This window comes from Bactrocera dorsalis, chromosome 1 (assembly GCF_023373825.1).
Source record: "Bactrocera dorsalis isolate Fly_Bdor chromosome 1, ASM2337382v1, whole genome shotgun sequence".
NCBI lineage: Eukaryota > Metazoa > Arthropoda > Insecta > Diptera > Tephritidae > Bactrocera > Bactrocera dorsalis.
Window position 1 is genome coordinate 1,067,342 of NC_064303.1, and position 13,292 is coordinate 1,080,633.

General features: G+C 35.5%; 2 protein-coding genes and 1 long non-coding RNA gene across 5 annotated transcripts in view; 1 reads left to right on the top strand and 2 right to left on the bottom strand.

Moving 5' to 3' along the window:
• Positions 1-13,292, bottom strand: part of LOC105232266 (40S ribosomal protein S8) — a 366,487-nt gene that overhangs the window by 91,443 nt on the left and 261,752 nt on the right. The window lies entirely within an intron of this gene.
• The window catches only part of LOC105232275 (centaurin-gamma-1A), a 267,016-nt gene that overhangs the window by 76,668 nt on the left and 177,056 nt on the right, over positions 1-13,292 (bottom strand). The window lies entirely within an intron of this gene.
• On the top strand, positions 936-4,078 carry LOC125776301 (uncharacterized). Its single transcript, XR_007421619.1, has 2 exons — positions 936-3,310; positions 3,382-4,078. It is a non-coding gene; the product is annotated as an uncharacterized LOC125776301 (long non-coding RNA).

Genomic DNA, 13,292 nt, shown 5'->3' on the forward strand with positions numbered 1-13,292 from the left:
CGCCAGTGACGTGACGTGGCGATTAAAATCTTATCGCGGCTGCTAAAGTCAACATAGTGCAGCAAGGCTGGGCTGAGCAGTGCAGGGTGTGTGTGGGCGGGCGGCTAAACAGTAAACAACCCCTTTTGGGCTAAAAAAAAGTGCTGGTGCTGTGCTTTGTAGCACTTTGCACCACCTTCCTTCGTGCTGCGAAGGGTAATTGGGTCGCATTTTTCGGTCGTCTCAAATTGCAATGCAATGAAATAATGTTGGTGTTGCTTTTGTTGCGCTTAAAGTTGCAATTCATTTATTACAACAGCGGAAAACGGCGGCAACATTCATCAAACTTAGCTTAGGGTGCATAGCTAATGGAGCTTTCTCGAACCACCCCGGGGTTGAAGCACATGAGATTCCATAGTACGTGGAACAACGGCATGTTGCTATGACGTTTTATTTTCGTTGCTATTAGGTAATGATTGCTTAGGCGAAGGTGTGTCGGCGGAGTGCAATGGCACGCAAAGTCGGCCAAATCGCTGCGATAAGCCAAAGAAGTGAAAGTTCAGGTATACATATATACAAACACATATATATAATAGTATATGCGCATGTTGATTTACACTTTAGTTATTACAAGTGCAAACCTGAGGGTGGCAAGCAAACACCCGCAGCTCAGCACAGCTCAATTTGACCAAACCTTTTTCTGCGTCTCGCATTTCATTTGTAAAATTGCATTTTTATGTCTAATCGTACTAATATGAGTTTACCGATTCCTTCATACATCATTTCTGAGCCGCGTGTGGTTTATGAGCGTAATCTTTTATTTCACATTTACTCTTAAAATCGCTTATTGTGTTGCTAATGACAGCTCTCACATGTGTGTTCTCCACTTTCAAAATACCTTCACCTTAAATATGAAATATTATATATATACTTAAATATGTACATATGTGCATATATGGATGAATTGTTTGTAGTGTGGCCCTTTCTTCAATTTTCTAACAATGCGGTTAATCCGCAGCGTTTTGACTGATGGAAGGCGAGTTTTAAAGCGATTTTTTGTTTTGAGATATGGCCATCGAGCATTTTCTGCGGTTTTGCCTTGACTTTGTAGCTTTGATGGTCCATCATGTTTATGTATCTTTGTACTACATATACGAGTATGAGGTGTTTTTTACGGAAAATTAAATATCACTTATTTCTTTCTATGTGTCTTGTCTTTACTATATGTTTGAATATATCAGCTCACAAGCGAATTCAGTATTAGACCCTTTTTTATGGAATGTCGGGTATGATGGGCTGCTAAGAATTCCACAACCAAAAAACCTTAAGCTAATCGCATACGCGGACGATCTTGAGGAGGTAGCTGGAGCTAAAGAACTTGATGACCTCCAAAATAAATGTGATGAATGCACAAATGGTCTGCGCCAATGGTTTTCTACCATGAGTTTGGAACTGGCTCAACAGAAAACAAAAGTATTGCTCATAAGCACCAGGAAAATTGAGAAAAATATAACTCTCACTATAGGAGAGTGTGCAATTACTTCATAGCCACAATTGAAGCATTTAGGGGCAATATTAGACTCCAAACTGAAATTCCAAGAGCACTTGCTCAAGGCAAATAAGATTTACCATGCCTTATTAAGAATGATGTCATACAAATTACCCGATAGAGATCTCTTTATATCCTTCGCTACTTTTTGTTGGTCTTAAGTTCTCAAATGTTCATTTTTTAAACGTCATGGCAACTCTAATAATCTGTGTCAACTATGGACAGCATCAGCAATAAGGGAAAATGTAAACTATGTCCCAACAGATGTGCTACAAAAAGGAGAACTGAAATAAAATAAGTTTGCAAAACTTCAGAACTAGGCCAACGTGCAACAAAATGTAACCAGGTACACCAATACATACATAGGTATGTTAGATACAAGTTAGATTTCTGTTATGTAAGTGAAGTGAAATGCAGTCAGATGGGCATTGTTTGCTAGGATTACAGAAAAGTTGGACAAACTATATACATACATTCGTATGTTTGTATATTAATAATGAATATGAGTATAATGATGACATTGAAGAAAATTGTTTCACTGGAGCGAAATCAAAAGAGCTTGCAAGTAATATCGTCTGATCAAATTTGGCCCGGACTGGAAAAAACTACATTTTCACATACTTATTTAAACACAAATATGTATTATAGCCTTCAAAATAAGTTTCTGAGTTAATGCAAAGGTGGCAACACTTAATCCAATTTTCCATATTCTTATTATTTGTAATACTCGGCTGAATTTTAGTTTTATCGGTTTTGACTCACTTGTGGAGAGACATTTGCGAGATTAATGGACAGTTTCGACATCTTATTAATAAACTCTGATTTATAACCAAAACATTAACCAAACTTTTAAGCAAAACTTTAACCAAAAAAAAAACATTAACCAAAATGTGTTGAGGTGATCCAAAAGAGATGTTGAGATCCTCTGCTATCCCTTTAGTACCAACGCGATGACTTTCAAGCACTGACTCTTTAACTTTTGCGATGAACGACTTGCGTGAGGCAAGTTTTCGATGACTCCACGACCTTCACTGATTGCATTGTGTCATAAATACATAAAGAAATAGTCCGGTTTATATTTGATCAGAAGGTATTTCGAATTTTGAACTTCACTCAATCGTACTGAACATTTCTGGTTTAGAAACATACCGCTTATTAATTCTTTATCCATAATCAGATGAATCAGAAACAGCATGAATCAGGTCCAACTTAAAGATACCTGAGAATGATGCAAGCACCGCACTAACAAAATTATTCGCAAATCAATAAGTAATTATAGCGTGCAAAACACAAATTGCACTAGCGGTCACACAATTTAGTCAAAATGTGACTAAAAAATCTATTGCAAAGCCGCTTCAAGGAGAATCGTGAATAAATTTGCAATTGTCTGCGCATTAGAGACACAGTAATTGACAATTTGCGACAACGCTATAAATAATAATAACAAATAATTAAAACAAATAAGCTAAAAAATAATCAAATTCAACCGCACAATAGCCAAAGACGCTTTCTACATTACGCTGAGTACCGTAATGAGTACGCGCTGAATTATGACTAACAGCGAGAATAAAATATTGTTGAAAAACGAAAATAAAAAACAATTTGTATTTAACCCATTTTTAGTTTGAACAATCCGCCGTTACACCCGCTGATGTCATGTGCTCATGGAGCCGTGATGTCTCTGCAGTCACAGCGTACCGCTGCAGACTCATAAGTGATGTCAGTCCAACATGAAGCACGAACGCGCCGGTAATGACTAAAGGTATAGAGGTGAAAAAGTACGTAAGTAATTAAATTATGCAAATTTTCTAAAACAGTCAGGTGCGCAATAAAAATATAATGCATGTTTTTAGACGTGATGACATATCGCAGGCGGACGACGGAGAAATACAAACATATGGCGGTACAGAGTATTGTAAAGCGTTGCTGGCGAAATTAGAAAGTGGGACAAGAGTTAAATTGAAAAATTTCTTAGATATGACAGTAGCGCAGTTTGGTACTAATGCGGAGAACATAAATCTATAAAACAAATCTAAAAAATAAATTATGCAAAATTTATTGCGCAACCTAAATCCCACAACTGCCTCAGCCAGCAATTACTTAAACTAAATAATTTGCACTTTAACTCGCGCATTTAAGCGCTAAGTGTTGTTGTTTTTAGCGGGACCGATAACCTTTTGCAACGATTTTCAATTTAATTTACATTTTTATTGAATCAATGAAGAATTGCAGAAAAATGGCGCAGCCCGGAGAACACTGATCTGTCAACAACACATTGCTTATGTATACATGTGTGTGTGAGTGCGAGCAAAGGAGTTAATGAACACGTAAATGCGAAACGCAACGAATAACAATGCAGATATGCAGAGCAAAAAAAGAGCGCATGAAATGAAGAGTCCATCAAATTTATGCAATATTTATTGCAGAGCAATATAATGTGGCAGACGGTGCGCAGGAGAGATTGTGGCAGTAGCGCCACGACAAGTGTGGAGCAATAACAGTAAACAGTAAAAATTAACAAGTTTATAAATAAATGCATTTGACCTTTGACTCACGTTTTAAATATAAATAAGTGATAATTCCACATGGTGGGACTACAAAGCGAATAACCATGCAAAGCAAGGATTGAATGTGTCTTTTGCGGAGCACGAGATCTTTACGAATATAGTATAGACGCGAAAATTAAATACTATGTACTAGTGGCAAATGATTTACCTAACAGAAGCACATTAAGTCTAGTGGTATCTTCAGGACCTTCCTTTTTCCTCCAAAGAACTAACCGTGGATTATATAGAGAACATTTCTTACCCACGGAGGTTTTGGAGGTTAAAATATACCATATATGTATAAGTACATATGTCCGTAAATATACCTGCAAATTTTAATGAGAAGGCTATTTAAGGGTTTGTTTCCACTTGCAAGTCAGAAAACACGAGCATTTTGTGATTCTGTTAATAAATAAATAAAAATAATATAAATTTACAGAATTTAAAGTACTTTAATAACCGGTGATTAGTTTTGAATTCACTTGATCTCGTTGCCGTGATTATCTAAAATTCAAAAGCCAAAAAATATACTCGTAGATCATGATCGAAGAACTTGATAAAATTTTGATTTATGATAAGATAGTGGCGATTTGGCAACTCTAGCGTTGCAATCAGGCAACTCACATCTTTATCGTAAAGTTTAACATTTTTAATGTCATTAATACTCAGAACGTTTTGACATACGAGTGCTATTTGTGCTGTTTACAGTGACATAAAATATTCATCTTGTCCGAAAAATGCAATTAAATTGCGAACATTTTCGCATGATTATATAACTTTCGATGTGGTTAACTCCGCAACATTGCATCGATGAACTTAATACAATTCTTGGCGATGCAGCTCCATCAAGGACCAGTGTATTTCGTTTTTAAGGTGAATCGAATCGAGATTGTAGATCTCACCAAGATGTATTTCGCGAAGGTGGTCCAAAATCAGTTGTTGTTCCGGAAACTATTGATGCTGTGCAAAGATAGATATTACAAAATCCTCATGCGACCTTTCGTGAGATCACGATAACTATAAGTATAAGTGGGACCAGCATACACTAAGTATTGCATGAACATTTGACTGCAAAATGGTTCACTCTGGATATCGGAGACTGAGAGCGATTGAAAGCTCCTAAAAAAGCTTCTGTTGATTGGTCTAGGTAAATGTTAAAAAATTAAAATGGCAGTGCTTCGAAACGCGACTAGGACATATTTAAAGATAATGAATCGTCGAATTATTTCTTTTATTTCCATACCTAAGATGTCAACGTTTCTTGACACCTGAAGAGGCAGCGTTTAAAAGGCATGTTTTGGTGATACCTCAATCTGAGTGCAAAAGAGTTTCGAAAATTGGTTCCAACGCATACAAAAGTGTATAGATGGACAAAATTAAAAAAAATAAAAATAAAGCAACTTATAACAATAATATTTTTTTATGTTTTTTTAATACCGAAATATAAGAGGCAACAACCTTAAGCCACTAAACTTTGCACATGTGCATAAATATGAGTTTTTCATTCTCTCTGGCTAATATCGTGCAAAGCAAGTACAAATTTCTCTAATGGAGAAGTAATTGAAAGTTATATAATTTGCACCTGTGCATGCATATTATATATACATAGATATGTATGTATGTTAAATCTGGTGTAAGCAATTATTGTCGGAGCTACAAAGCTGCCGAATATACTACACTAGTTTGTTTATCAGCTCTCAGCATCTCGACCAGTTTCTGTTTCTTTTTACGATTTTCTTGAACTTCAACATAAATTCAAGCTCCACAACTTCCACACACTTTTCTTCCGCTCGTTGCTACAGATTAAGCGGTGCAAAGTCAATAAACTTGAATAATTTTCAACAAGTTCAAACAAAAACACTAAAATTAAACCAAAAAGTTAGGTACAACAACAAAAACTCGGAACAGCATTGCTTTTGAAGTGTGCGAATATTAGAATTCAAATAAAAAATTCACGTGTGTTTGTTGTTGTAGCTTTGTTTAGTATCTCATGCACTCGAGTAGTTGTCGGCTTAACTACAAACAATTACAACTCGTTTGTTGTTGCAGATATTTGGTTTGTGAGCGGATACGTATGTATGTATGTATTTAAATATACGTGGAAGCTGAAAAGAAATTTTGCCTAGCGCCAAACAAAAAGAAAAGCTATAAAAAGAAGATGAAGTACATATTAAAAGCTCTTGAACTAGCCACGAGTAGCATAGGTATTAGTTGATTAGTGCGCACATTCAGTGACTAATAATTACAGGGAAGCTGAGGGCATTAATACACGTTTCTAGATATTGATTTTGACTCTCTATGTTTCTTTGCTTTTACTTATTTTGTTAGTTCTAGAGCTTTCTAAGAACATTTTGGCTTATTTGTTTTTTTTTTTTTAGTTTGTGTTGGAAAATCGATTCACTTTCTATTTGGTTTCCGCCAAACAGCTTCTGTTGCCTAGTTTTCTTATAAAAATTAATTTTATTTGAAAATTTCTTTAATATACTCTCTTTTCAAGATCACTAGTACCGACCGAGTGTATGTATACATGATACATACATTACCTGAACTAAACTTATAACTAAGATCGAACTGCCATGAAAGTCTTCTTATTTGCAGAGATATTTTCGAAAGTTGTTGTTTAAAAAGAGCATGATCCCATCTGAGAGTATGTATTTTTTCAATAAAAAACATGGGAAACTTATAGAAAATACAGGGTAGGCCATTTAAAGTTGACCCATCTGGCAACGTTGTAACTTTTAACAGCGCTGACAAATCGGCTAATGTCATACCGCGTTAGAAGCGTCATTCGAAGACAATTTATACCATGGAACAGTACACTCCAAAAGAACGCGCTGAAATTGTTCAGCTTTATATTCAAAATAACTTTTCAATTGTGTTAACTCAACGTGCGTTTCGCAAAAAAAATAAAGTGAAAAGTGCTCCAGTTAAGAACACAATTAAGTCTTTATACGCAAAATTTGTGAACACCGGTAATCTCAGTAATGCCAGTCATGCATCCAGACAACGCACAAGACGTTCTGATGAAAATATCGAAGCTGTACGAGCCAGTATTGAGGAGACTCCATCGACATCGAGTTATCGCCGCTCTCAGGAATTAGACATCTCTCGCACCACTCTCCGACGCATAATTCATAAAGATTTGAAGATGTTTCCATATAAAATTCAAATGGCACAAAAACTAAACCCAGCTTATTATCCGCGACGCCTTAATTTTGGCAAATGGGCCATCGAAATGGCTGAAAACGAACTTGACTTTTGGCGAAAACTCATCATGTCAGACGAGGCACATTTCTCGTTGAATGGAGGCGTAAACAAGCAAAATTGCCGATTTTATGCCACCGAAAATCCTCAATTAATTGAAGAACAGCCTCTTTACGACCAAAAAGTAACAGTTTGGTGCGGTGTTTGCGCGAATATGATCATCGGACCGTATTTTTTCGAAGACGATGATGGAGCCACGACAACAGTCAATGGTGAGCGTTATCGAGCCATGATAACGGATTTTGTGATACCCATTATTCGCGAAAATGACATGGATAACTTCTGGTTTCAACAGGACGGGGCTACATGCCATACAGCTCGACCAACAATCAATTTATTGCGACCATTTTTCCCCGGGCGATTGATATCGAAAAATGGTGATGTTGACTGGCCACCGAGATCACCAGATTTGACGCCACCAGACTTTTATTTGTGGGGTTATTTGAAATCCAAGGTATACGCTAATAAGCCAAAGACCTTAGCTCAACTGAAAGCCAACATTCGACGTGAAACAGCCGCCATATCATCCGAAACATTGGCCAAAGTCATGGAAAATGTCGAAAAAAGAGTGCATTTAGCTGTCAAAGCTAAAGGTGCCCATTTACGCGATCTAATTTTTAAATATTAGCTGAAACAAATCCCCTTGGACCAAAATAAATTATTTTTGAAATGAACAAAAAACATTGTTTTCTTTTGTTCTTTTTTTTTAGAAACAAATGGGTCAACTTTAAATGGCCTACCCTGGAGGTTCTGAGAATATAAATTGAGCTGCAGGATCATTTACATATATTATGAACTACATAAGACTAGTATATTACCGATCGAAATCTGAAAATTTGAATTTGAAAACTCATTTTACACTTGCAATGCTTATTTTATAGTATAAAAAACGTGAAATTTCCACAATTTCTTAACAGGTGAATTGAAAAGTTTCCAGATTGACAGATAAATGGTACTAGAATAAAATCTATATGAATTTAGTTAGCCCTAACCTTCAAAAGGCATATGTATAAATTTGACGGTTGTTGGATCTTTAGTTTGAGAATTATATCATTTTGAATGAAGCAGCTTTTATTATTGTGAGAAAAGGGATAAAAAGAAATTTCGCCTGTTATTAAAATATTGATTCTAAAGGGGGAAAAATACAGTTGAAGCATAAACTTGACTTGATCACGAGTTTCCGAACACCACCCCAGGAAAATCTACCAACAAAGATTAGTAAGATAGGTTTGGACGTGGTGAAATAATCACTGAAGACAGTGAACGCACTGGACGCCTAAAAGAGGTTGTAACCAACGAAAACATCAAAAAAGTCCAAAAGAATTTTTGAATGAAATGTGAAGTTGGCCGGTATAGCGGGCACTCTAAAGATAAGTATCAACTGGACGTGTACATCATATCATTTACGAATATTTGGGTATGAGAAAGCTCTGTGAAATGTGGGTGCTTCGCGCATAGAATATTTTCTGTTACCATTTTGAAAAAGTAAGGACAATCAATAGCGACTATTTCATAGCGTTATTGGACCGTTTGGAGGACGAAATCGCCAAAAACGGCCGCTTTTAAAGAAAAAGAATGTGCTATTTCACTAAGACAATGCACCGTGGACATAAACAGTGAAAACGATGGAAAAAATTAATCGATTGAGCTTCAAATTGTTTCCGCAACCACCATAATCCTGTCCTTGGATTTTAAAATAAAGATCGCTGGAATTATTTTTTTTAATATGAAATTAATTTTACCTACTGCATGGTAAAACAAAAACGCTTATTTAAAGTCAAAATAATTAAATAAATGAATAAACATCATCAATTGCACAGATCGTGATGTTAATCAAAACATTATTCATTAATACTATATTATACATAGGCGCCGTTCGGACATATGAAGGTAGCAAAGAAAGCCCAAATATAAATATAAATAGCGCCATAAAATGTGTTTCCAAATATTTCTCGTATTTCATAAACAAATTTTGTTCCGTATTTATTTGCGCCAAAAAATTTGCTTTTCAAGGATGCACTTTACTAAAATTATAAATTTGTTTACAAGAAAAGCACGCATCTGCCCGCCAAATCCTCCTCACCTCGTTACAAAATGAATATGTAAATCAATGCGAATTGTATCAATCGCGTGTTTCTTTGACGGAGCGACTGCACTTCAACGTTTCACTTGATTTGTAAACAATTGCTAATCCTTGTTGATAATCTGTGAAATCGCACAGCCAGTTGACGTCTAGTTGTTGCTTATTTTAGCGATGACAGGGATTATGAAGTCAAGACCACACGACCTTTGTGTACATTAGTCATAATTGGCGTCACTTTCACGTTGAGACGTTGCCCAGCAGCTAGAGGTCTTTTCAATACATTATGTAAATATTAAGATTACTTAGTCATTTTATGAATTTTTTTTATTTTCGAAAGTGCTGAAAAAATTTTGAGTATGACTATGCAATGACTAACTGATTGTTTAGTATATTAGCAATATTTTCGCTTGAATTTTAGTATTAAGTAATTAATATTTCAAATAAAGAAAGAAAAGCATGAATATTCTGCCCTGGGGGGCTCCATAGCTTTCTGTGTTTACTTATGGAACTAATTTTGAAATGCACGATTTTGGAGAAACTCATATTATATTATATTTTTTATTTGAATACGTGTGTCAGACTCTATTAATATTTATTATATAGGGTGTTTAATTTCGAGGTTCCTTACATTTTCAAAGAAGAAAACACAGAAACTTCAAATTTAATGGTGATTGTTTTTTTTTTTATCATTCGAAAGAACATTCTTTTTCATTTATTTTTTGAAGATTATCTCTTTCAAATGTTGGCCGCGGCTATGTCTCAGATGGTTCAACCGTTAAGTCCAATTTTCGATGACTTGTTTGAGCATTTCATTTCCTCCGAGCCCTTAATCGAAGAGGGGTTGACCGCATTGTTTCAGACTTTACTAAACAGTGTGATATTACATGATCTTAGTGGCCAAAACGTGAAATTATCTGCTCACCGAAGCGCTCTTTTAATAAGTCCATTGATTGATGTGATGTGTAGGAAGTGGCGACATCTTATTGAAACCAAATGACGCCGAGATCACGAGCTTCAATTTCAGGCATCAAATAGTCGGCTATCATGGAACGGTAATGGTCGCCATTGACGGTTACGTGTTCACAAACATAATTTTTGAAGAAATATGAAGTTATGACTCCACCGGCCCACAAACCACACCAAACCGTTTTATGAAACGGCAGCTCTTGAATCTCTTCAGGTTGCTCTTCGTTCCAAATGCGGCAATTTTGCTTGTTTACATACCCATTGAGCCAAAAATTTGGCTAAAGTGACTGCTGAAATAATTTTCAACTCCCACAAGTGAAATTTTAGACCTCGACTCTTAATAGACAGCTGAAAACCACAATTTCGCTGACTACTGCAATTTTTGCACCAAATCTACGTCCATACTTGTTTAGGTAAACTGCAAACTTTCGCTGCTGCAATTTTAAATCAATAAAGTCAATTTGAGCTGTGGCCCGCGGGCAGGGATTCAGCAGACGTGAAGTAAATTGATTACTTTTTCCTGCGGATATCTCATACGATTTGCAAGAAATGGCAATTTGGCAATTTGCCTGATTGCCGAATTGCTGCGCGGTTGCAAGTTTCGCTGTTGCATAGGCAGTTAACTTGGCTTACCAAATCGCGCCGAATTGATTCGACTCATCAGCGCGCGCTCCGCAATTCACACATGCGGCATGCCGCAGGACATATGACAAATTGTACAGACACAAGGAAAGCGACTGACTGCCCCTTTTTGGTTTCCTCCATTGGCGTGATGGCGAAATTCGTGTGAATATATAAGTAAATATGTATGAATAATGTGGTGGAAAGGCAAAAAAAAAGTGCTGGATTATATAAGCATATATCGTTTGATATCGTTGCTTATTATCTTATTTATTATGGGTACGTTTAGCTGTCATCCTCAAGAGGATTAGGATATATCCGAAATTTAGTCCAACAGTTACTTTTTTTTTATATGTATAAATAAATATCTGAGTGTTCTAAATTAGTTCCTATGTTAAGTCATGTTCGGCTAAAGCATATACTCTTGCATAGCTAATGCAATTCGGAAAGCAGCAGCAAAATTTTTACAAAAAACCGATTTTGGGCATCGATTATGGTTTTTTTTTTCATATTTTGTTGTTTAACTGATAAATTTTGCTGGCAACATCTTTTTTGTTATTTTATTTATGTTATTGATACTTTTGATCATATTTCCTTACATTTGCTCGACAAAAATTAAAACATGACCGCATAAATTTCGTCGCAAATTGCCAAGTATTGACAAGCATTGCAAATCCAACACATTTTCATTTGCAGGACTCATGTGCTAGGTAGCCAGGCGCATGTGTTTATTATAGCCTTAGAGAATTTGCAATTATTTTTGCTCTTTTGTTGTAAGACAAATAAAGTTGCCAAAATTACATATGTCAAAGTGTCACAATCAATTCTGAAGGTACAGTAGGAGAAATGGCGTGCAGGCTGAGCAAAAAAAGGTGACTTGGAAAAGAAACGGTGAGTTGGAAGTGTGAAAATGTAGGGTAGTTTTTGCTTGAATACTTGTTATACTGTCTTGAAAGCATATTGTTATTTCTTGTATTTTTATAGAATTTTGTTACATTTTTAAATATTTTTTTTTATAAATTTTATATTTGGGAAAAAATTAATTTGGATTAATTTAGTATTATAAAATTCTATTTAAAATGCATTTTTCTATTGTTGCATTTATTTTAATCCAAAATGATTAAGGTTTATGTTGAACATTTGAACTTTTTTTCACTTTTTATCAATTTTCTCTTCATTAATTTTACTATTTATTTAATTTTTTTATTATACTTACTTTTTTATAATTTTCTTTTCTTTTTTGATTCTTTTCAATTCAAAACCACAAAATAAATATAATCAATAGATTCACAGAGGGGTATCTGTTCTAACAGCAACTTTCCTTTTTCTACATCTTTTGTGCGAAATTTCAATAAAAATTCGCTTAACCACAAATAAATATGGGGAATAATATATGTACATACATATGTATTTGCCTTGTGGTATCTTAGGTAAGACATATGCAAATATCAAAAATTGCCTTTAGCAATCAAGGAGTAGGGGTTGCGCACGATGTAAAAAATCTTTTCATACAAAAATCCTTAAGGCTAAGACAAATAAACCAAAATTGAAATTATTACATTTGAATGCAATATTTGCAGCAATAATGCTGGCCTACAATCTACAACACAAATCATGTTTAATAAACAATTATGGATAAACTCATTCAGGTAAGCAGCAACAAATTGACACACATACATACAAGTTTGTATGTATATGTATATAAACAAATCCTTAAGAAAATACCAGCCTTAAAAGTAGTCCGCAAGCACAGCTGCCATACAATTCGCATTTAATTGAAATTATTTTCCTCAAAGCCACACCATTTTCTCAGCAGCATGAATCTCCGAAATTCTCGCTCGCCGAAGATTGCATTATATTTAATTACACGCAAATCGGCGCACAAAGCCCTCCATTTGCACGCAGCTCGTGAATGCATAATTCATATTTACTAACAAAAGCCGAGCGCCGAATTTATATTCATTTCGCAGATCGAAACCGAAAGGTTGAGAAATTTTGTGCGAAAATTTGCTGCGAAATTTCAAATTCCGTGCAATTTGCGCCAATCAAGCGTGAAAGGATTATGAGTGTGGCGCGAAATTGCCGAACATGCCCGAGGTTGGTGTTGCGTCTTGAAATGCATTTCTTGCTGCATGACATAATTATTAGTGGCGCTGTGAGCATAAACAAAAGGCAGTTAAACCCTTTCACGCTCTCGAAATTATGCGACACATATTTTCTCATTCTTCAAGTTGGGTGAAAGTACAGCAGAAGCGCTTAGGGGCAGGGGCTTGCTGCTCGGCAA